Source organism: Aethalodelphis obliquidens, unplaced genomic scaffold (genome assembly GCF_003676395.1).
Source record: "Aethalodelphis obliquidens isolate GAN/ISIS:26980383/991018 unplaced genomic scaffold, ASM367639v1 scaffold30, whole genome shotgun sequence".
NCBI lineage: Eukaryota > Metazoa > Chordata > Mammalia > Artiodactyla > Delphinidae > Aethalodelphis > Aethalodelphis obliquidens.
In genome coordinates this window covers 12,811,186-12,837,085 of record NW_020837974.1, presented here as the reverse complement: position 1 = coordinate 12,837,085, position 25,900 = coordinate 12,811,186, and positions in this window count along the sequence as shown.

The following is a 25,900-nucleotide window of genomic DNA, read 5'->3' as shown; positions in this document are numbered from 1 at the left end:
GTCTTTGCAGAAATAATTAAGGTGAGGTCATGCTAAACTAGGTTGGGGCACTTATTCCAGTGTGACTGGTGTCCTGATAAGAGAAGAAAAGAGAAACACACAGGGAAAGCCTGTGACCGTGGAGACAGAGATAGGGGTGATGCAGCTGCGGGACAAGGACCGGGCAGGCTGGCCAGCCGGAGCCAGAAGCTAGGGTGAGGCAAGGGCGGACTCTACCTGTGGTCTCGGGGTGTTGGCCCTGCTGACACCTGGATTTTGGACTTTGAGCCTCCAGAACTGTGAAAGAACACACTTCTGTTGTTCAGAGTCACCCACTTGTAGTACTTTGTTATGGCAATCCGAGAAACGAATCCACGATCCATCCCTCGGCGTCCCTGGCTTGGCCTCCCATGTGGACCATGACATCAGCCTTTTAACTGTGCGCCCGGCCCCTTGTCCAGGCATCCTCCACACTCACGGGCAGAATGACGCATCAAAGATGCAGACATGCCCCGAGGCCCAGCCTGTCCCAGCTACTGTGTGCTCCTGTCAGACCCAGAACAGCTCCAGGTGTTCGCTGAGGAAATGGACTCAGCCTGCAGGGCCCTCCACCCTCCTCCGCGTGGCCGGTTCCATCCGTCCCGTGCATCGGCGTGTGGGCCCACACTGGGGTCCCCAGCTCTTGGAGAGAACATCCCACCCCGGTACTCACCGTTTGTCCTGCCCGTATGGGGACCCTCAGCCTGTGAGCTCCGAGTGTCTGCCGTAAAACCAGGCACTGAATACGTACTCTGTAAAGCTTTGTGAACCTGACCTTGAAACTTGAAATGTACAGGACCCAAGCCTCGGGCTTTGGTGAGACAACCAGAGATACCAACCCTCAGCTTGGGGCCACCTCAGAGCCTCCCTCTGCCAACAGCTGCAGGCCCTGGGGACCAGGGCTCGCACTGACAGGGCGTCCTTGTTTGCTGCCACTCTGTTTCTTCCTTTCCAAGAAACAAGACCCCCTGCAGCTCCATCGTGGGACTGCTCAGTCCCGGATGTGCCCCCAACTTGGGCAGGGCGAGGCTAGACGTTCCAAAGCCCTGAGCACTCAGCCTCCCGGAGGTCTCATCACCCAAACACAATCACAGGCGCCCACATCCAACACCAAAGATTTTTCCTGTAAGTGTTTGAAAGCCATGATTCTCCTCAATGCCACCATGCATACCCAGGAAAAGCAAGAAAATTAAACCTAAAAATTGTCCAACAGTAATGAGATGTTTACGAATAGAACACTAAACACTTAATGAAGTGTTACTTTTATTAATACCACTTTTATTAGCTATGTCATTGGATTTCAGTTTTATGAGTTTTCTTTCTTAGTGTCACAGGGTTTTTTAGCAGCTCCAGGCCTTGCACCTGTGCTCATCAGGATGGAAGAGCCGGCTGGGAAGCTCGTACCCTCAGCAAGGGACCCAGTAGGTGGGAAGGCTGCAGCTGTGTGTGTTGGGCTCCGGGCAGGCTGGGGGCAGGCCAAGGCTTTGTCCTGGGCAGTGGGCCTGACGGTGGTGTCAGGACAGAGCATCTCAATGGCTGAGACACCAAGGGTGTCTGACACCCTTGGATGGACTCAGAGAGTGCATCCCTGACACCGGGTCAGCCAGGACACGAGCTCTGCCCCCAGGAAGAGGGAGGCCACAGCTAAGGGCCCTGCCGTCCCCTTCAGGGTCTGGATCATGAGAAAGGAGAGGTCCAGGGTTGCCCAGGACTCTACATAGAGCTGTCCTTGGGGCCCAGAAATCACAGCACCATGGTGAGGCCCAGTGCAACCTAGAGAAAGAGGCTCCCGGTGGCTGGGGGCCAGGGTGGGGGAGGCAATGAGCCCAGGCTCAGGCCTAGGGCAGAACTGCTCAGTATTCTCAATGGTCCTTCATGACGTGTTTCACCTCAGGCGAGTTTCTGGAGGCACTTCTGCTGTGCCTCGTCTGTGACCTGGGAATAATTCAGAGTTGCTAGAAAGCAGTGGGGGGTACTTTAAAACAAATTGCTGGTTTGGGAAGTTCCTCAAAAAGTTAAACTTAGAATTACCATATGGCTCAGCGATTGCACTCTTAGTTCTATTCCTCAAAGAAGAGAAAACAGGGACTCAGATTTGCACCCAAATGTTCATACACAGCGGGATGATCAACAATAACTAAAAGGTGGGAAAATCCCCAGTATCCATCAGTGGGTGAAAGGATCAACAACACTGGCATAGCAATACAATGGCATGTTACTTGGCCATTGAAAGGAAAGAGGTATTAATACACGCCACAGTGCAGATGAACCTCGGTCACATGCTACATGAAATAAGCCAGATGCAAAAGGGCAAATGTTATAGGGTTACATGTATGTGAAATACCCAGAACAGACAAATCCATAGGGACAGAAATTAGATCAGTGCCTACCAGCGTCTGTAGGGGGAAAAGGGAGGGGCTGTGGGGTTCCTACTTGGGATGATGAAAATGTTTTGGGATAGGATAGTGGTGGTGGTTGCACATCTGTGAATATACTAAAGCCACTGAATTGCATACTTTAAAAGGATGAATTTTACAGTATGTACATTCCATCTCAACAATAACAAAAGAATAATATTGCTCTACTACTTACAGTCAAACGATTACAAAAACAATAAAAGTGAATCAAATAGTGAAAAAATAGTCAGACGCCAGTATACCAGATCCCCTGTTCCAGGGACACATCAATTCTTCACATCGTGACCTAGAAGTGTCCCCCTCCCCAACTAGGCTTGAGGGAAGAAGGGGTATGCATACCTCTGTCTCACTGCAGGGGCCACCAAGAAGTCTTAGAATATTCCCAACGACTTTTTTTTTTAATTGGCGTATAATTGCTTTACAATGTTGTGTTAGTTTCTGCTGAGCAATGAAGTGAATCAGCTCTATGTATAAAAGACAGCTCAGCTCCAGCCATCTCCCCAAGGGGGCCCCAGCACAGCCCATGGGTGAAATGGAGATAAGTAATTTACCTGATAGATAAAGGGTTCTAAGTAATGGTGGTAAAGATGCTCAAAAACTCAGGAGAAAAATGAAAGAACACAGTGGAAACTTCAACAAAGAGTTAGGAAACATAAGAGAGAACCAAGATTTTTTTAAATTTAATTTTTATTTTATTGATATATTGGAGTATAGATGATTTACAATGTTGTGTTAGTTTCAGGTGTACAGCTAAGTGATTCAGTTATACATATACCCATTCTTTTGCAGATTCTCTTCCCCTATAGGTTATTACAGAATATTGAGTAGAAAAAAAAAAAAAAAAAAAAAAACAGAATATTGAGTAGAGTTCCCTGTGCCATACAGTAGGCCCTTGTTGATTATCTGTTTATATATAGTAGTGTGTACATGTTAATCCCAAACTCTTAATTTATCCCTCTCCTCACCTTTCCCCTTTGGTAACCATAAGTTTGTTTTTGAAGTCTGTGAGTCTGTTTCTGTTTTGTAACTAAGTTCATTTGAATCTTTAGATTCCTCATATAAGTGACATCATATGATATTTGCCTTTCTCTGCCTGACTTACTTCACTTAATAATGTCTAGCTCCATCCATGTTGCTGCAAATGGCATCATTTCATTCTTTTTCATGGCTGAGTAATATTCCATTGTATGTACGTACCACATCTTCTTTATCCATTACACAATTTGTATGGAAACACAAAAGACCCCAAATAGCCAAAGCAATCTTGAGAAACAAACACAGAACTGAAGGAATCAGGCTCCCTGACTTCAGGCTATACTACAAAGGTACAGTAATCAAGACAGTATGGTAATGGCACAAAAACAGAAATATAGATCAATGGTACAGGATAGAAAGCCTAGAGATAAACCCGCGCACATATGGGCCCCTAATCTATGACAGAGGAGCCAAGGACATACAATGGAGAAAAGACAACCTCTTCAATAAGTGTTGCTGGGAAAACTGGACAGCTGCGTGTAAAAGAATGAAATTAGAACACTACCTAATACCATACACAAAAATAAAGTCAAAATGGATTAAAGACTTAAATGTAAAACCAGACACTATAAAACTTTTAGAGGAAAACATAGGAAAAACACTGACATAAACCACAGCAAGATCTTTTTTGACCCACCTCCTAGAATAACAGAAATAAAAACAAAAATAAACAAGTGGGACTCAAACTTAAAAGCTTTTGCACAGCAAAGGAAACCATAAACAAGACAAAAAGACAACCCTGAGAATGGGAGGAAATATTTGCAAATGAAACAGCAGACAAAGGATTAATCTCCAAAACATACAAACAGCTCATGGGGCTTAATGTCAAAAAAACAAACAATCCAGTTAAAAAACGGGTGGAAGACCTAAATAGACATTTCACCAAGCAAGACACATTCTGAAGTACTGAGGGTTAGGATTTCGACATATGCATTTAGGGGGACACAATGCCCCCTGTAAAAGGGGGCAGAACCTCACTTTGGAATGTGGTGGTACTCGCCAGCTGTCATCTGATGACATCAGCCAAATCTCAGAAAGTCCTGTTTTTGGATAATTGTAACACTCAATACACTGAACAAAGAAATGGTATTTAAGCGTATTTGGTTGTATGTTTACTTAGATGTTGGATTTTTGAGAAACTTAATATGCTATGGTTTTTCTGTAGGTAGAAATAGATGCATACTATCTATCCAAGGTCTCTTGGGCTATGAAGCGGGTGCTTGCACTGTTTGGGTGTATAAGTAAACACCTGTCCTCTGCTACAGAACACTCAGTCAGCATTTCTTGTAGTGTGGGCCACATAAATATAGGGTTACGAGACGTTCTGTGAAGGAAAAATGAAGGCAAATTCACATAAGGAATGTTTTACACTTTATTCCCTTCTTAGAGTTTCACCAGACAGGACATGAATGCACAAAACCATGCATCCTGTTACGTGCCTTTCTTTCTGCAATTCGTTGCCAAGCTGCCTTTTGCAGAAGCATCAGAAGCACTAATTTGCTTCTGAGGACAATCCCCTGAGAGTCCAGCTTTGTCTCCATACTCCCCTCACTGTCAGCACAGGTCACCCAGCTCACCTGGACCAGGTGCCGGGAGGGCGGGGGGAAGGCTGGTAACTGCAGCAGTTCTGACTCCATCACTGGAAATAGGGGTCCTCAGCCAGGTGCACCAGCTTTTAATGATGTGGCAAAGCCAGACCCTTCCCTCTCTGAGACCCCATTGTCTTATCCAGAAAATACAGGGATTTGGACCCCATAACCTACTAGCCATAATATTCTAGAATCAGAATTAGTCCTTATAGAATAAACTAATCCCCATAGAATAAAACCATTGGCCCCATCCAATGTCAAGTTCTAATACAACCTTTGGCTCCAGGCGGCTCCTGTGTGGACATTTCTGAAAAGCACCTAGATTCTTCTTTGGCTTCCCTGGTCCAGTTGAGATGCCGTTCTGGTTATGAGGCCTAGCTTGAATCCCTTGGGTGTGTTTCTTAAAGTTCATCTTTTGTATAACCTGTGCAGAATAATTTCTGCCCACACTTCCCCCTGCCCCCTTCCCAAAGTTCAAGGAACCGAACACAGACATAGGGGGAGAAAGGATAAAGGCTTTGTGGCTTTGACCTTCTCTGTGATGCAGAGGTGAAGGGTGGGCAGAATTTGGGAACAGCTGTCACGGAACCGCCAGGGAATCAGCAAGAGCTGAAAACATACTTGGTCAGGAACTCTCAGTGCCCTGTGAGATCAGATAGGGTCCACTGGACAAGGCTGCATGAACCTATCTAGGATCTCAAGATGTTAGAACCGGGATCAGGTGTGGATTCTGAGACCAGGAGCCGACCCTCTATCACCACACTGGAACGGGTTGCTGGGTGCCCACCGCTGCCAACTTGAGTGGACCAGACAGGGGTGTGGCACGTGCATTTCTAGACAAGGTCGCTCCCGTTCTGCAAGTGAGCACCGGATAACTTGTATTAAGAGACCTCAGAGGCTCCCCCTGCCTCCTGCTAGGAGCATCTCCACTGTCTGAGTGCAAGTCGATGCAGCAGTTTGGTTTTGTTGTGGATGTTAATAGGAAATTAACTCGCGGGGACTTTGAGGCATGTTTCAGACTGACCTTACTTTAAGGAAAATGTGTATGCCAACCATTCAAACTTAGAGAAACCTGATAAATTAGGGCGACAAGTCTTCACATTGGGAAGGACAGGAGGAAAGAAGGAAAGGAGAGAGGGAGGAAGGGAGGGAGGAGGGGAAAGGAAGGGGGAGAAAAGGAGGTGAAGGGGAGGGTGGGAGGGACCACAAGCAGTGCTTGAGTGAGGGGGGAATTTATATCAGGTCAGCCTGGTTTCTTGCAAGCTAGTCCCAGGTGCATCGTCACCTTCAGAGCTATGCCATTTCCCGAGGGTGCACCGCAAAACAGAGACAGCTGTTTTCCCACTAGTTTCCTGAGACGGGTCCCATCCAAACAGGTTTTGGCTTGGAGCGCCCACTGGTCAGCCCTGCTAAAATATGTTCTTGTGGCGCCCTCTGGTGTCCAGATTGTGCAGTAACAGGAAGCCTGGGCGGTTCCTCGGAACCCATGGGCAGAATGACCATCACCTCCGCCCTGTGGTGCCCAGGCCACACTAACCCTTACATACACAGGCCTGTTGCATTTCTCAGAGATTTCTCAGCTCCCAGCTGCCATGAGATGAGGATTTAGAGCTGAGGTTTCCTTTCTGAGTTCAGGTTACAGAATTTTGCCCAGGGTACATCACTAGTTAACCACTAGGTCAGGGGATATTTTTATTAGATTGTCATCCTTCAAATTATAATCCCAGAATGAAGAATCCAGTAAGCAAGTGGTACTGACAGTTTATATACAGGAACCTCATCCTTACAGCTTCCATATTTCCATTGTACACATGAGGAAGCCAAGGCTCACAGAACAGCTTTTAAAGTGAGCTGTGATCTGAGCCCAAACATGGCTTTCTCCCATGTTCCTGAACCATACACGCTCATTCCTAATGTTTGTTACACAGCTGGTGTAGGTCCGTGACATCACTATGAAGAAGGGGTTTCCCAAGAGAATTGAAAACAGGTATTTAAAGAAATACTTGTACCCAGATGTTCACAGCAGTATCGTTCATAGTAGCTACAAGGTAGAAACCACCCAAATGTCCATGAACCTCAGGGTGGAGAAACAAAATGTGGTACATCCACACAATGCAACAGTATTCAGGCAAAAGTAGGAATGAAGCCCTGACACGCGCTACAACATGGATCAACCTGGGAAACATGCAAAGTCAAAGAAGCCAGACACAAAAAATTATATACGGTATAATTCCATGTATGTGAAATGTCTGGAATAGGCAGGTCCGTAGCGGATGCGTGGTGCCAGGGCCTAGGGGCCGTGGGGGAATTGGAGGGCTTGCTAAGTGGGGACAGGGACTCCTCTGGGGGTGATGAAAATGTTCTGTAATTACGTGGAGGTGGTGGCGCACAACCTTGCGAATGTTCTAAATGCCACTGGATTGCGCACTTCAAAAAGGTTAATTTATGTTTTGTAAGTTTCATCTTAATACGCAAAAATTCTTGTTTAAAAAGAGAAGGAAAGAAGGGGTTTCGCTTACCTCCTCAAAACTTTCCACCGTTTCACTATCTGCCTTAAGATCATTAGTATGACAAATTTTCCTGAACAGCTACTCTGTGCCAGGCACTATTGTAGGTGTGGAGGACTTAGCAGTGGCGGGGGTGGCGGTATGGGGACAAAAACCTCTGTCCTTGTAGACGTGACATTTAGAAAGGGAAGTCAGACAATAAACAAGATATTGTCAGACAACGTGTGTCGTCTGTTAAGTCGTGACAAGTGCCAGAGGGGAGAGAAAAGGAGTCAGTGTGTGCTGAGTGTGGGGAACAGGCTAAGGAGGTCCCCTCTAAGGAGGAGACATTGTTAGTAAAGATCTGAAGGAGATCGGCAGAGAGAGCCATGAAAATATCTGAGGGAGAGAGGTCCAGGCAGAGGGAACAGCAAGTGCAAAGGTCCTGAGGCAGGAGCATGGCTGGAGGCCAGTGCCTCTGGATCAGTGGGAGCGAGAAGAGTGGGGGATGGAAAGAGCAGATCACCAGAGCCTTAATGGCTTTTCATTCTGACTGAGATGGGAGCCTCTGGAAGGGTTTGAGCAAAGGAAGGACATGACATGACTGTTTTTTATTGAGTGCATAAAACACGGAGAGCATAATCAATAGATATCAAGCCGACCTACATGTGAATACCACCAAAGTCAAGAAATACAGTGGTTGGCCCCCCAGCAGCCCTCAACATGCCATCTTACCAATCCTGAGCCCCTCACTCCCCGCCCCCCAGAGCTTCTGTGGTCTTTACAGCACTTGCTTCCTTTGTAGTTTAACAACTGTGTGCTTATCCCTAAAATAGTATGGTTTTTAGGTTGCCTGCTTTTGAATTTTTTATACATGGAATCATACTATCTGGACTTTTTATGGCTAGTTTTCTAACTTTTTGTGGCTACACATTATTTTTCTAAGAGTAAACCATGTTGTTGCACATAGTAATGTGTGTTCATTTTAGTTGTATAATATCCCGTCATTTGTTGGGAATCACCCAAAGCTCTACTGTTTTTGTTTATTGAAGTATAGTTGATTTACAATGTGTTGATTTCTGCTGTACGGCAAAGTGATTCAGTTATACATATATATACATTCGTTTCCACATTCTTTTCCATTATGGTTTATCACAGGATATTGAATATAGTTCCCTGTGCTCTACAGTAGGACCTTGTTGTTTATCCATTCTCTATACACCAGTGTGCATCTGCTAACCCCGAACTCCCACTGCATCCCTCCCCTGCCTTCTTGGCAACCACATGCCTGTTCTCTATGTCTGTAAGTCTGTTTCTATTTCATAGATAAGTTCATTTGTGTCATATTTTAGATTCCACATAGAAGTGACATCATATGGTATTTATCTTTCTTTGTCTGACTTACTTCACTCGGTATGATAATCTCTAGTTGCATCCATGTTGCTGCAAATGGCATTATTTCATTCTTTTCTGTGGCTAAGTAGTATTCCATTGTGTATATATACCACATCTTCTTTATCCATTCATCTGTTGATGGACATTTCAGTGATTTCCATGTCTTGGCTATTGTAAATAGTGCTGCTATGAACATAGAGATGCATGTATCTTTTTGAATTAGAGTTTTGTCTGGATATATGCCCAGGAGTGGGATTGCTGGATCATATGGTAATTCTATTTTTACTTTTTAAAGAAACCTCCATCCGTTTCCATAGCGGCTGCACCAGCTTACATTCCCACCAACAGTACAGGAGGTTCCCTTTTCTCCACATGCTCTCCAGCATTTGTTATCTGTAGACTTTTTAATGATGGCTGTTCTGACTGGTGTGAGGTGGTACCACATTGTAGTTTTGATTTGCATTTCTCTAATAATTAGCAATGTTGAGCATCTTTTCATGTGCCTGTTGGCCACCTGTATGTCTTCTTCCAAAGCTCTACGGTTGATGGATGCATGGGTGATTTCCAGTTTAGCACTATTACTGAAAATGCTGCTGTAAACATTTGTGACCAGGTGACCTGCATGCCAGTCCACAGGAGGTGAACCTAGGAACAGAGTTGATGGCTGATACGGGTGTAGATATTCATTCTAGACAAAGCCAAACTGATCTCCAGAGTGGTTGTAATTCTTCACATGCCCACAGTTGTTCTGATCCTCACCAACAGTTGACACTGTCAGACATTTTCATTTTTGTCATTCAGGTGGGTGTGTAGCTGTATCCCACCAAGGTTTGAATTTGCATTTTCCTGCAGACTAATGAGGCTTGCCCCATTTCATATTTAATGGATCTTTGTATTTCCTCTTTGGAGTGTATTTGTCAAAGTTTTTACCCATTTTACTATTCAGTTGTTGCTTGGTAAAAATTTTTACATATTCTAGACACTTGTCCTTTGTTCGTTATATGTGGGCAAATATCTTCTCCCAATCTGTAGCTTGTCTTATTGTTTTATGGTGTTATTAACAGAAGTTGATTTTTAAATTTTCTGGTAAAATTCACCCTTTCTGGTGAACAATTTCAAGAGTTTGGATAGATGCATCTATTCATGTCATATAACCATCACCATGTTCAAAATACAGACTCGTTCTAGCCTCCTAAGTTCCCTCCTGCTGCCCCATTACAGTCGACTGTTCTCCCACCCCCAGCCCCTGGCAAACACTGATTGGTTTTTCTATCCTTACACCTCTGCCTTTTCCAGGGTGCCTATAAATGGATACATGGAGTTTGTGGCCTTTTCAGTCTGGCTGCTTTTCCTTTGCTTAGCATAATGCATTTGATATTCACTGATGTTTTGTGGATGGATAATTCATTCCTTTTTTATTACTACTGGTTCCCTGAATAGTACACATTTCCCCAGCTTTCCAAAAGTAAGTACAGTGTTCCAGTGACACCTTTGTGAGCTGAAATGATGTAAAGTGAAGAAGCAATTACCTTAGGACACGTCTTGCTAACAAATGAACAAAATAAATCGAGATAAAACATCGCTGCTCACAGACTCAGTTCAAACTATGACAGCTTGATGCTGAGACGCATGCGGTAGTTCCTGGGGGGAGAGCTTAGCAGCCACTCTTGCTTGCAAGATTTTCCCTATGTTTTCTATTAGGATTTTTATGGTTTCAGTGGTCTTACAGTTAAGTCTTTAATTCATTTTCAGTTAATTTTTGTACTTGTGTAAGATAGGGGTCTTGTTTCATGCTTTTGCATGTGAATATCCAATTTTCCCAACATCATTTATTGAAGAGACTGTCTCTTCTCCAATGAAAATTCTAGGCTACCTTGTCAAATATTAGTTGATGGTATATGCATGAGTTTATGTTGGAGCTCCAGATTCTGTTCCATTGGTCTATGTGTTTGTTTTTATGGTAGTACCATACTGTTTTGATTACTATAGCTTTATAATATAGTTTGAAAGCAAAAGTGTGATGCCTCAGGCTTTGTTATTCTTTCTCAGGATTGCTTTGCCTACTTGGGGTCCTTTAAAAATTATGGAAACTTGGGGATTGTTTTTTCTGTTATGAAAAATACCATTGGAATCTTCATAGGGGTTGCATTAACTCTATTGCACTTTGGATAGTGTGGAGACTAACAATATTAATTCTTCTGATCTACGAACATGGGATATCTTTCCATTTATCTGTTTCTTCATTTCCTTTCATCGATATCTTACAGTTCTCAGTGTAGATATCTTTCATCTCCTTGGTTAAAATTATTCCTAAGTATTTTATTGTTTTGATGCTATTGTAAATGGAGTTATTTTCTTTATTTCTTTTGTAGATCCTTTGTTATTAGTGTGTAGAAATGCTATTGATTTATACATGTTGATATTATATCTTGTGACATTACTGAATTTGTTGATTAGATCCAATGGTTTTTTGCTGGAATCTTTTTTTTTCATGAGTTCAGCTTCTTTTATTTTTCCATTTGAGGTGTAGTTGATTTACAATATTATATTCGTTTCAAGTGTGCAACATAGTGCTTCAAAATTTTTATACATAAACTCCATTTAAAGTTATTATAAAATGTCGGTTATATTTCATGTGCTGTACAATATTTCCTTGTTTACTTACTTCATTTCTTTTTTTGTGGGTCTGTTCCACTAAAATTTTAATATGCTTACTGAAATTTAAATTTCCGTTTTTTCCCTTTTTTTATTCAAGTATAGTTGATTTAAATATTGTATTAGTTTCAGGTGTACAGCACAGTGAGTGATTCAGTATTTTTATAAATTATACTCCATTAAAAGTTATTACAAAATAATGGCTATAATTCCCTGTGTTGCGTAATGCATCCTTGTTACTTATCTATTTTATCCATAGTCGTTTGTATCTCTTAATACCATATCCTATCTTACCCACTCCGCCTTCCCTCTCCCCACTGATGAACACTAGTTTGTTTTCTGTATCTTTGAGTCTGTTTCTGTTTTGTTATATACATTTGTGGTTTTTAAAAAATATTCCGCATATAAGTGGTATTATTCAGTATTTGTCATTCTCTGACTGACTTATTTCACCAAGCATAATATTCTCTAGATCCATCCACATTGCTGCAAATGGCAGAATTTCATTCTTTTTTTATGGCTAATATTCCATTGTGTGTATATATATATATACATATAAAAACACCGCATCTTCTTTATCCATTTGTTTGTTGATGGACACTTGGGTTGCTTCCATATGTTGGCTATTGTAAACAGTGCTGTTACGAACATAGGGATGCTTGTATCATTTAGTGTTTTCAGTTGTTTTTTTTTTTTTCCTGGATATGTACCCAGGAGTGGAATTGCTAGATCATATGGTAGTTCAATTTTTAGTTTTTTGAGGACCCTCCATGTTGTTTTCCATAGTAGCTGCACACATTTACATTCCCATCAGTAGTGTACAAGGGTTCCCTTTTATCTACATATTCACCAACATTTGTTATGTAGACTTTTTGATGATAGCCATTCTGAGGTGATATCTCATGATGATAGGTGTGAGGTGAAATCTCATGGTTGATTTGCCTTTCCCTAATAATTAGCGATGTTGAGCATCTTTTCATGTGCCTGTTGGCAGTCAGTGTGTCTTCTTTGGAAAAATGTCAGTCAGGTCTTCTACCCATTTTTGACTGGGTTCTTTGTTTTTTTGATATTGAGTTTTATGAGATGTTTGTATATTTTGGATATTAACCCTTTGTCATATTATTTTGCAAATATTTTCTCCCATTCAGTAGGTTGTCTTTTAGTTTAGTTGATGGTTTCCTTTGCTGTGCAAAATATTTTAAGTTTAATTAGGTCCCATTTGTTATTTTTGCTTTTGTTTCCTTTGCTTTAGGAGGCAGATCCAAAAAAATATTGCTATGATTTATGTCAAAAAGTGTTCTGCCTATGTTTTGTTCTAGGACTTTTATGGTCTCATGTCTTACATTTAGGTCTTCAATCCATTTTTTTTCTTTTCTTTTTTTTTTTTTTTTTGCGGTACGCGGGCCTCTCACTGTTGTGGCCTCTCCCGTTGCAGAGCACAGGCTCTGGACGCGCAGGCTCAGCGGCCATGGCTCACGGGCCTAGCCACTCCGGGGCATGTGGGATCTTCCCGGACCGGGGCACGAACCCGTGTCCCCTGCGTCGGCAGGCGGACTCTCAACCACTGCGCCACCAGGGAAGCCCAGGTCTTCAATCCATTTTGAGTTTATTTTTGTATATGGTGTTACAAAATGTTCTAATTGCATTCTTTTACGTGTAGCTGTCTAGTTTTCCCAGCACCACTTATTGAAGAGACTGTCTTTTCTCCATTGTATATTTTTACCTCCTTTGTCATAGATTAACTGACCATAAGGGTATGGGTTTATTTCTGGGTTCTCTATTCTGTTTTGTTGACATTTGAGCCTGTTTTGGTGCCAATACCATGCTGTTTTGATTAATGTAGTTTTGCAGGATAGTCTTAAGTCAGGGACTGTGATAACTCCAGTTCTTGTTTCTCAAGACTGTTTTCATGGTCTTTTTTTGTTTTGAATTATTTGTTGTAGTTCTGTGAAAAATGCCCTTGGTATTTTGATAGGGATTGCATTGAACCTGTAGATTGCCCTAGGCAGCATGGTCATTTTAACAATATTAATTCTTACAATCCATGAACACAGTGTATCTTTCCATGAGTTTGTGTCATTTTCAATTTCTTCATCAATGTCTTAGACTTTTCCAAGTATGGGTCTTTTACCTCCTTAATGGGATTTATTCCTAAGCATTTTATTCTTTTTGATGTGATTGTAAATGGGATTGTTTCCTTAATTTCTCTTTTGGATAGTTTGTTTTTAGTGTGTAGAAATGCAACAGATTTCTGTATATTAATTTTGTATCCTGAAACTTTACAGAATTCACTGATGAGCTCTAGTATTTTTTAGTGGTATCTTTAAGGTTTTCTATGTAGAGTATAATGTCCTCTGCAAACAATGATGGTTTTACTTCTTCCTTTCCAATGTGGACTTCTTTTATTTCTTTTTCTTGCCTGATTGATGTGACTAGGACTTCCAATACTATTGATATATTGAATAAAAGTGGTGAGAATGGGCATCCTTGTCTTTTTTCTGATCTTAGAGGAAATGCTTTTGGCTTTTCACTGTTGAGTATGATGTTAACTGTGGGTTTATCATATGTGGTCTTTATTATGTTGAGGTATGCTCTCTCTATACCCACTTTGTGGAGACTTTTTTTTATCGTAAGTGGATGTTGAATTTTGTCAAAAGTTTTTCCCTGCATCTATTGAGATGATTATATGGTTTTTATTCTTCAATTTGTTAATATACTGTATCATTGATTGATTTGCAGATATTGAACCATCCTTGCATCCCTGGGTTAAATCCCACTCAATCATGGTGTATATGATCCTTTTAATGTATTTATTATTGAATTCAGTTTGCTAATATTTTGTGGAGGATTTTTGCATCTATGTTCATCAGTGATATTGGCCTGTCATTTTCTTTTTTTGTTATCTTTTTTTTTTTTTTTTGCCTCGGTGCGGCATGTGGGATCTTAGTTCCCCGACCAGGGATCAAACTGGCGCCCCCTGCAGTGGAAGTGTGGAGTCTTAACCACTGGACTGTCAGGGAAGTCCCTTGTTATCATATCTTTGTCTGGCTTTGGTATCAGAGTCATGCTGGCCTCATAGTGAGTTCTGAAGTGTTCCTTCCTCTGCAGTTTTTTGGAATAGTTTGAGAAAGATAGGTGTTAGCTCTTCTTTACATGTTTTGTAGAATTCACCTGTGAAGCCATCTGGTCTTAGACTTTTGTTTGTTGGGAGGTTTTTATTTTTTTTATTATTTTTTTAATTTTTGCTGATTCAATTTCATTATTGGTAATTGGCGTTTTTATATTTTCTTTTTCTTCTGGTTTAGTCCTGGGAAATTGTACATTTCTAGGAATGTGTCCATTTCTTGTAAGTTGCCCGTTTTATTGGAATATAGTTGTTCATAGTAATCTCTTATGATTCTTTATATTTCTGTGGTATCAGTTATAACTTCTCCTTTTTCATTCCTGATTATATTGATCTGGGCTCTCTCTTTTTTTTCCTTGATGAGTCTGGCTAAAGTTTTATCCATTTTGTTTATCTTTTATAAGAACCAGCTCTTAGTTTTCATTGATCTTTTCTATTGTTTTACTAGTCTCTATTTCATTTATTTCTTCTGTGATATTTAGGTTTTCTTTCCTTCTACTAACTTTAGATTCTGTTTATTCTTCTTTTTCTAGGTCTTTTAGGTGTAAGATTAGGTTGTGTATTTGAGATTTTTCTTGTTTCCTGAGGTTAGCCTGTATTGCTATAAAATTCCCTCTTAGAACTGCTTTTGCTGCATCTCATAGGTTTTGGATCATTGTGTTTTCATTTTCACTTTTCTCCAGGTATTTTTTAATTTCTTCTTTGATTTCTTCAGTGATCCATTGGTAGTTTAGTAGCATATTGTTTAGCTTCCATATGTTTGTGGGGGGTTTTATTGGGGGGGGTGGGTTGTAGTTCTGTTTTGTTCCTTTTTTCTTCTTTGTTCTCTTCATTAGTGATTTGATGACCTTCTTTAGTTTCATGTTTGGATTCCTTTCTCTCTCTCTCTCTCTTTTTTTTTAAATTAATTTATTTTTGGCTGCATTGGGTCTTTGTTGCTGTGCATGGACTTTCTCTAGTTGCAGCGAGCGGGGACTACTCTTCGTTGCGGTGCGCGGGCTTCTCATTACAGTGGCTTCTCTTGTTGTGGAGCATGGGCTCTAGGCGCATGGGCTTCAGTAGTTGTGGCACATGGGCTCAGTATTTGTGGCTCGCTGTCTCTAGGCGCAGGCTCAGTAGTTGTGGCACACAGGCTTAATTGCTCCGTGGCATGTGGGATCTTCCCAGACCAGGGCTCGAACCTATGTTCCCTTCATTGGCAGGCAGATTCTTAACCACTGCACCACTAGGGAAGTCCCTCCTTTCTCTTTTTTATGTGTGTATCAGTTATAGATTTTTGGCTTGTGGTTACCATGTGGTTTATGTATAACTATTTTTATGTATGTATGTGTGTATATATATATGATTATATATGATATAATAATCATATATAAAACATAATAATCATATATATGATTATTTTAAGTTGTTGATCTCTTAATTTCAAGTGCATTTTAACAATCCTGCATTTTTACTCTCCTCCCCTCACGATTACTGTTTTTGATACCATATTTTATATCTATTTTTTTGTGTGTATACCTTAACTGTTTGTTGCAGATATAAATGATTTTACGACTTTTGTCTTTAACTTTCCTACTAACTTTGTACATGGATGATTTACTACATTTATTGTATATTTGCCTTTACCAATGAGCTTTTCCCTTTTGTAGTTTTTTTTGCGGTACGCGGGCCTCTCACTGTTGTGGCCTCTCCCGTTGTGGAGCACAGGCTCCGGACGCGCAGGCTCAGCGGCCATGGCTCACGGGCCCGGCTGCTCCGCGGCATGTGGGATCTTCCTGGACCAGGGCACGAACCCGTGTCCCCTGCATCGGCAGGCAGACTCTCAACCACTGCGCCACCAGGGAAGCCCCCCTTTTGTAGTTTTTATGTTTCTAGTTGTGAACTTTTCTTTTTCACTTAGAGATACACCTTTAACGTTCCTTGTAGAGCTGTTTGGTGGTACTGAACTCTTTTAGCTTTTTTTGTCAGAAAACTTTTGATCTCTCCATCAAATTTGAATTAAAGCCTTGTTGTGTATTCCTGGTTGTAGGTTCTTCCCTTTCATCACTTTAGATATATTGTACCACCCCCTTCTGGCCTGCAGAGTTTCTGCTAAAAAGTCAGCTGATAGCCTTATGGGAGTTCCTGTTATGTTCCTGTTACGTAACCTGTTGCTCAGCAGGGCCCGATCTAGGCTGCTAGTGAGTGGGCCAGGTCTGCTGGGTGTGGGTCTGTTGTTGTCTTATAGCTGATGTTTGCTCACTAGTGGGTGAGGCTGGTCCTGAAGTTAGAGCAGGCTCCCTGGAGGGCAGGGTCAAGGCCCAGAGGATTCTGGGGCTAGTACCTGCCCACTGATGGGTGGAACTGGGTTCCAGGGTCTGTGGCTAGAGTGCCCTGGGGGTTCTGGGTCTAGTGCCTGCACATTGGTGTGTGGGGCTGGGTCCTGGGCTTGCTGGTGGGCAGAGCTGTGTCCAGGGGCGACTGTGGGCTCAGGAGACCTTAAGACAGCCTGTCTGCTGGTGGGTGGGGCTGTGTCCACGCTTAGTTAGTTGCTTGCCCTGAGATATCCCAGCACTGGCACCTACAGGCTGTGGGCCCCAGGTAGGGCTGCCAGCACCAGTGTCCACGTGGTAAAGTGAGCTCCCAAGACTGACTGCCATCCGTGTCTGTGCTCCCAGCGTGAGCTGCAGTTGCTTCCTGCCTCTCAGGAACCTCTCCAAGATCAGAGGGTAGGTCTGACTCAGGCTCCTTTCAAATCACTGCTTCTCTCCTGGGTCCTGGAGTGTGTGAGATTTTGTGTGCGCCCTTTAGGAGTGAAGTCTCTGTTTTCCCCAGCCCTCTGGGTCTCCCAAAAGTAAGCCTCACTGGCCTTCACAGCCTAATGCTCTGTGGGTTCATCTTCCCAGTGCAGGACCCTCTGGACTGGGGAACCCAACATGGGGCTTGGACCCCTCACTCTTTTGGGAAAACCTCTGCAATCATAGTTATTCTCCCGTTTGTGCATCACCCATGAGGGTCATGGGGCTTGACTGTATCATGACTCTGCCCCTCCTACCTATCTTGTTGCGAGTCCTTCTTTATATCTTTAGTTGTAGAAGATCGTTTCTGGCAGGTTCCGGTCTTTTTCACATGTGGTCGTTCTGCAGATAGTTTTGGTTTTGGTGCACCCGTGAAAGGAGGATCTTTCTACTCCACCACCTTGGCCCATAGGTTATTTAAACGTGTAGTCTTAATTTCCAGATGCTTGGGATTTCTCTAGTTAAACTTTAAAAATATGACTAACTTAGGGCTTCTCTGGTGGCACAGTGGTTAAGAATCCACCTACCGATGCAGGGGGCACAGGTTTGATCCCTGGTCCGGGAAGGTCCCATATATTGCAGAGCAACTAAGCCTGTGCACCACAACTACTGAGCCTGAGCTCTAGAGCCCACAAACCACAACTACTGAAGCCCGCGTGCCTAGAGCCCGTGCTCCGCAACAAGAGAAGCCACCACAATGAGAAGCCTGCACACTGCAACAAAGAGTAGCCCCCGCTCACTGCCACTAGAGAAAAGCCCGTGCGCAGCAACGAAGACCCAACACAGCCAAAGATAGATAGATAGATAAATAAATAAAAATATGACTAACTTAGACGCATTGCTGTCATAGAACATACGCTGTGAGTTCTCAGTCCTTTGGAATGTGTTGGCATTTGCTTGACGGCCCAAACTAGAAACAGCCTAGATTTCCTTCCGCAGGTGAACGGCTGATTAAACTGTGGTACTTACATATTAGGTGGTTGAGGCTACTTAGGCTGCCATAACAAATACCACAGATGGGGCAACAGACAACAGAAACATTTCCTCACAGTTCTGGAGGCTGGAAAGTCCAGTATCAAGGTTCCAACAGGGGTTGGTTTCTGCATCACCGAATCCTCACATGGAAGAAGCAGCCATGTTTTTCGTGTCCTTCCTTTTTTATCAAGACTATGCCAACAGCTTCTATCAGATCAGGGCTCTACACTTCTGACCTCATTTAAGGTTAATCCCCTCCTTAAGGCCCTGTCTCCCATACGGTCGTATGGGCAGGTAGGGCTTCAGTATCTGAATTTTAGGGGGACATGACTCTGTGGACTACTACTCAGCAATAAAAAAGGAATGAACTGTGAACTATTGTTACACAGGATAACTCGGCTATGTCTCCAGGGAATGGTGCTAAGTGAAAAACAGCCAGCCTAGAGAGTTATGTCCTGTATGATTCTATTTATATAAAATTTTTAAAATGACAAAATTTTAGAAATGGAGGACAGAGTAGTGATTGCCAGGGATTAGTGTTGGAGGGGGGGCCACACGAGGGACCCTGTGTTGTATTGGAACTGTCCATAGTCTTGACTTTGCTGGTGGATACATGAGTCTCTACTGGTGATAACACTGTAAAGAACTTAAAACACCTACATACATAAATGAGTGTAACTGATTGGGGAAATGTACGTAAGACTGGTGGACTGTACCCAGTGTCAGTCTCCTGATTGTGGTATTGTACTGTAGTTTTGCAAAATGTTACCACAGAGGGAGACTGGGCCGAGTATATACAGATCTCTCTAAATTCCTTCTTTTTTTTTTTAAGATTTTTATTTTATTTATTTATTTTTGGCTGTGTTGGGTCTTTATTGCTGCACGTAGGCTTCCTCTAGTTGCGGTGAGCAGGGGCTACTCTTCGTTGCGGTATGCGGGCGTCTCATTGTGGTGGCTTCTCTCGTTGCAGAGCACGGGATCTAGGCGCGTGGGCTTCAGTAGTTGTGGCACACGGACTCAGTAGTTGTGGCTCCTGGGCTCTAGAGCGCAGGCTCAGTAGTTGTGGTGCATGGGCTTCGTTGCTCTGCGGCATGTGGGATCTTCCCAGATCAGGGCTTGAACCTGTGTCCCCTGCATTGGCAGGCGGATTCCCAGCCACTGCGCCACCAGGGAAGCCCCTCTTTCTTTCTTTTTTAATAATTTTATATTTGTTTATTTGGCTGCTTTGGGTCTTAGTTGCGGCACATGGGATCTTCGTTGTGGCGTGTGGGATCTTTTCATTGCAGTGCCTGAGCTCTTCGTTGCGGTGCACGAGCTTCTCTAGCTGTGGCACACAGGCTCCAGAGTGCATGGGCTCAGTAGTTGCAGCGCATGGGCTCTCTAGTTGTGGCGTGTGGGCTCTATAGCGTGTGAGCTCAGTAGTTGCAGCGTGTGAGCTTAGTTGCCCTGCAGTATGTGGAACCTTAGTTCCCCAACCAGGGATCAAACCCACGTCCCTTGCATTGGAAGGTGGATTCTTAACCACTGGAGCACCAGGGAAGTCCCTCTAAATCCTTTTTTTTCTTTTTTCTTTTGGTTGTGCTGGGTCTTAATTGAGGCAGGCAGGCTCCTTCGTTGCGCTCACCAGCTCCTTAGTTGTGGCATGTGAACTCTTAGCTGTGGCATGCGTGTGGGATCTAATTCTCTGACCAGGGATTGAACCTGGGTCCCCTGCATCGGGAGTGCAGAGTCTTAACCACTGCACCACCAGGGAAGTCCCAAGTCCCTCTAAATTCTTTCTTAAAACTACATCTAAACTACAATGATCTGAGTAAACATTTCAAATTAAATAATGTACAATGTTTAGTTTGCAAATCGTGTAGGGATCATGTTTGACAGAATTCTGCTGTTTTCATTCATACTTTCCCAGCTTTTAAATATTAAGCAAATATTCAAATATTTTCCTCCCCTGCTCTCCCAGTGTTTTCCTGTTTCATGAGGTCTACTTTTTATTTGTACCACAATGTTGACTTGAACTCATTCTTAGTGGTCTAAAGCAGGGATTAGCAAACTCTGGCCCTCAGGCCATGTGTGGACTACCGTCTGTTTTTGTAAAATTTTGCTGTAACTCAGACAGTCCATTTGTTTGCATATAGTCCATGGCGGCTTTCATGCTACAATAGCTGAGTTGAGTAGTTGTAACAAAGACCCGATGGCCCATAAAGCCTATTACAGAAAACATGCTGACCCCTGGTCCAAAGGATTAAAATATAAAAGGCAATTTTATTCAAAATGTACACAATTTGAATGTTTCCATCAAGAAAGTAAAGAAAATATTTCAACTTTAAATTTTATTTTGCATGTTTTCAATTACTTTTAAATATTAAAAATTCTCCTGAAATTGAGAGTCAAAATATAAATTATAATGAATGGATATCAAAGTTTTATCTAAAATTATTGAAATGATGCTGTTTGAGTCAATAATGTTATTTTGAAATGTTAGCTGTTTTATAAAAAAATACTCTGATTAGCAATTCCAGTGTGTGTTGTCAGTGTAAAGAATCGGAATTATGATTCACCCCTGTTACATCTGGTCTTACGTATGTAGAAATTTAAGAGTGATGATAACGGTTTATTATTGCAAAGGGCTGCTCTCCTGCTGCATGCAAAACGCTGTGAATACCTCACTAATCCATGAGCACATCGAGGACCACGAGTAAGAATAGTGAGAAATGGGAAACTGACACTGGGAAGCAGTACTGCCTTATGCAAGAATCTATCGTACCGCCGGTAACTGAGAGGAAGGCTTTGAAGGGTTCATGAAACAGCTTTTTTCTTTTCTCCAAGTGTCCCCACTACTCAAGTCCTCCCCACTCTCTGCAGTGGAATCTGTCCCCCATGCTCATAAACCTCACACCTATGGCACTGGAAGCAACACATCTTGTCTTGAGGACGCAGGGAGGCGATGTGGAGAAGCGGGTCCCTGGGGCCCAGATGGTGTGAGTCAAAAGAGAGGACGTTGAGGGGCCTGGTGGCTGTGACACCTGGCTGCACTGTGCGTGCGTGCGAGCGTGCATGCGTGTGTGTGTGTGCGTGCGCGCGCGCGCGTGCGCTTGTGTGCGTGTCCAGGTAAAAGGCCCCTCTTGCCGAGTCTAGTGATGACACAGGGTCAGACTCCAGCAGAGAGACCCTGACCTTGGCCACGGGGCTTTTAAATTGCCCCTGGGCAGGCCCTGGCTCCCTCCACGGAATCGGCACGGGCCAGGCTGCAAGGGCTGTGGGGTGCAGCAGCCAGCTGTGGCTCCAGCCCTTTTCTGTGAGCTGAGAGTTATGATTGGGGAAGATGGGGGCTGGGTCCATGCCCGGCTGGTTCCAGGACGGCCGCTTTCAGCACCGGGGCCACAGCTGGTTTCCATGGAGCTTCACAGGAGGCTGAATCCTTTTCTGGAGCATCAGCCTGAAGAGAATCAGTCCTGGACACCTTAACCCTGACCTACCAGGCATGACAGCCGCCGGGGAGAGGAGGGAAAACATGACTTCCAGGGAGTGTTAGGGGCCCGTTTGAAGTTACTGAACTGGCAGCACAATTCTGTGATTCTCTCCTCGCATTTGGCCACGGTGGCCCAGGCTGGGGTGGCCAGTGCTGTATCTAAGCAAGGCTGGGGTTTAGCCGGTGTGGTGTGGGGCTCCACAAAGCAGTAGCGAGCAGGGACGCTGGGGTGTATGCGGGGGCGATTACGGTCATTCACCAACGGGGGAGGGGGGAGGTGAGAAACGAGGACAGTGCTGGGGCGGGGGGGGGGGGGGCGTGGGGAGGCGGCAGCCAACGACTGCGGGGGGGGGTTCCGGGGGAAGCCAACAGCAAGACGTGGAGTCAGGATACAGCATCTGAAATGAGACCAGGGAGGAGCCGAGTTGGTGCTGGCGCCGGAGCCCGGGTGTGACCATGGGAGTGAGAGTCACGGTCGCAGCGTTGCTGGAGAGGCTGGCAGTGAGCAGGGGGACACCTTCATGGCCTGAGTGCGGGGTGGTGGGCAGGCGATTGCTCCCAGGAGGATCTGAGAGCCGCGAGGCTGTAACGAGGAGGATGCTGGAGAGAAGATGCTCCCCGTTTTAGAGCGCGGCGAGGGGGAGGGTCCCGGGGGGCGGGGGAGCAGGACGGTGAAGGGAGAATCCGAAGAAGCCGGATGGAGAAGGGGGTTTGTGCTAACAACTGGCCAGAAGGTCAGGGGGGAAGGGAGTGCAGTGGACCCGAGGGGATGCTGAGGGCCAGAAGGATGAGACCGCCACGGAGGCAGGTGGAATTGGCGCCGAGGTCCGAGGCAGAGGGTGGTCATGCGGCCGAGTGGGAGACTTGGGGGTGCAGAGTTGGGGGCTGCCTTCTCCCCCTGCAGGTGTAGGCGAGGGGTTGGGAGATGGGACAAACACGTGGGCGCCCCCTGGTGATGGAAGCCTGCAGAAGGGGCCCCGCAGATGCCCCCGCACGTCGGGGAGGCAGGGTGGGAACCTCCCCGACCCTCTGGAGAATGGAGGCTGCGGGGTGTGGAGGCTGCTCCGTCTCGAGTTCCAGGATGTGTCAGTGGGGCTGGAGCTGGAGAGAAATGCTCCAAAAAAGCGGGAGGCATTGGGGTCTGGCCATGGAATCCCTGGGAGTCTCCTCTGTTAGCAGAATCTACCCTCATGGGCAAGACCCTTGCTACCAGGTCCCCAAAGGCCTTTCTGAATCTGGCCTTTGGGGCTCCTTCCTGTAACCACTCCTTTCTGGCCATCTGTCAAGCATCACTTGCATTTTCCTGTTTTTATCTTGGCATTTCTTTTCTTTCTCAAACATTAGCAAATAGAATCCTACCCAGACTCATCAACCTAGTCTGTTGGAACCAATAGGGAGATCAGAAATTCCCTGGTAAAGTCCAGTCTCTGGCCTTCTTTCTATTTTTGAGGTGAGGAAACCGAGGCCCCTGGAGAGGCAGGGACTGACCTGGCTTCAATCCATTGCATCCCTGTTGGCGCCTCTGCCCTCAGGCACTATGCAGAAGGGACTCAGAGGCGCCACCACCTGGCCCTTAGCAGGACTTCAGGGGAGGCAAACGGACAGGGACACATCTCCCACCAGCTCAGGACTCTCAGGGGTAGAGGCCTCCCAGAACTGAAGGGAGTTTGGGGAAACCCAGGAGCAAAGGCGAACTGGGCTGCAGCCACACCTGGCTGAGACAGAGGGCTGCATTCCATTAACTGAGCAACGTCCTTGAAAATGCCTTCCTGACCATCAGCCTCTCTCAGAGGCTCTCACGCCACCCTCTTCACTCGTCCCCTGGATGTAAGCCCACTGGGGGGGTGGGGCGGCGAGCCTTGTCCTCTTGGTGCCCGCAGTAACCCCAGCACCTAGCACGAGCCTGGCCAACAGGACGCCTTCCATGTTCGTCACATAGATGAATGTCCATTGACTCCACACCCACTAATAGATTCAGGAAATTTCACTGCTGTGAGGGGTGTGTGAACCACAGCAGTTGACATCTTAGTTGCATTATTACAGACCCACTGGGGTGAAGATCCGTCTGAATGGATGAAAATTCCAAATTACAGAGGAATGCTGGTTTATTACTTCCAAGGACTGTCCATTTATTGCCCAGAACTTTAGTTCTACTTTAATAATTAGATATGAGAATACTTTGTTTTCAAGAACACGATTGAACGCTTGTACGCATCCACGGTCACAAACGGCCCATCGATGTCTGCCCACCGTGTAAGGAAACTCTGCTTTGTCTATATAAAATTTCTGTATACTAAGATCATCCCGGACCAAATACGGCATCTTGTGGGCTGCTTTGGACCACACAAGCCACTAAATTAAAAAAAAAAAACCTTAGATGTACAGACTTGGGTTAATCATAATCCTTGATTCATAGCATATTCTCATCAATGAGCCATTCACGATACTCTTGTTTCTTTCTCCCTTTCCTTTCCTTGCACCAGTTCACAGCCTCTGGAATATATACCTGGTGTCAACTAGAAGTGAGGGTTAAGTGGGTAAACAGTGTCCTTGCCATTGCTGTTTATGGGATGGACGAACTCAGCCAGCCTTTTCTCGATGGTAACGTGGGGCCGTGGCTATGGTGCAGGCTGTGGAGGGGGACCACCTGGGTGGGTATCTAGGTTATGCACTTGAACACAGGAATGTTACCTCATCGCTCTGGGCTTTATTGTTCTCACTGTCCGATCGGGGTTACACCTTGTAAGGCTGTTGAAAACATGAAGGGAGAGGGTCCATGTGGGAAGCACAACAGTGCATGCAAAAAGCATTCAGTTAACACTGGCTACTGTCCTTACTGCTAAGGAGGGGCTGACCTCTGTGACATTTCATACTGTTAGTGATGCATGAGGTCAAGATGAGAGCTAGTGAGAATCAGGATAGCCCCGGAAGCAGAAAATGTCTTTCTGGCTCCAACAAGGTTACAGTCTCTTTATGGTCCAGCAGGATCGTGGATCAGGCTGAAAAGTCAAAGAGAACAGAGCTTCTCCTCCAGAATCATTTTCTGTTGCCCAGTGAGTCTTTCTGCAGCTTTTGGCCAGAACTTCACATTGACCTTTTTACACAGTCTGAGGCAGTAGTTCTGAAACTTGATTGTGAGTGAGAATCACCTGGAGGGCTTGTGAAAACACAGATCCCTGGGCCCCACTCTTGCGGATTCACGAGGTTAGAGGTGGAGGTCTGAGAATCTGTGTTTCTAACAAGTTCCCTGGTGCTGATGCTGGTCTGGGGACCACACTTTGAGAACCATAAGTCTCTAAGAAGTGAACTATGATGGGGAACAAGGGGCAGTCAGGGGAGGCTTCCTGGAGGTGAAGGCCTTTGAAGTGAGCCTCAGTTTGCCAGACGGAGAAGAGACAGCAAAGGGAACAGAAATAAAGAGGTGCGAGTAGCCAGTGTGTGCTGGGAAAGGCCTGCGGAGATGACGCCGACAGGTTCCCAGGCACTAGAGAGGCAGGACTTCGCAGGCTGGATGAGAATCCAGGCTCCACTCTGGTGTCCTCTTTAAATCAGGGATGGTTTGGAACCTGGGAGAGGTGTGAGCAGAACTGGCAGCAGCATGGGGGGGGGAGTGGTTTAGGGAGAGTCAGGTAAGAGGACAGGGTAGCAGTTGAAGGACAAGAGAAAAAGACAGCCTTGACTCTCTGCCCAGGTGACTCTCACCCTCCTTTAGAGTCTGGAGGATTTCTTCCGTGATACTAGTTTCAAACTAGGGGGGTTGAGACCCAAGATTCCAAAGGCATGAGATGAACTAGTGGGTGCGAACAGCATTTAAAAGAATGAATAAAAAGAGGACAGAATAAAAAACAGAGTTCGTTGCACACAGCAGGGGTATTGCTTCATCAAACCTGTGTCAGGCGTGTGCGCATGCCCTGCATGAGCACGATGGATGTGGGTTACAGTCGAGAAGGTTTGCGCGCC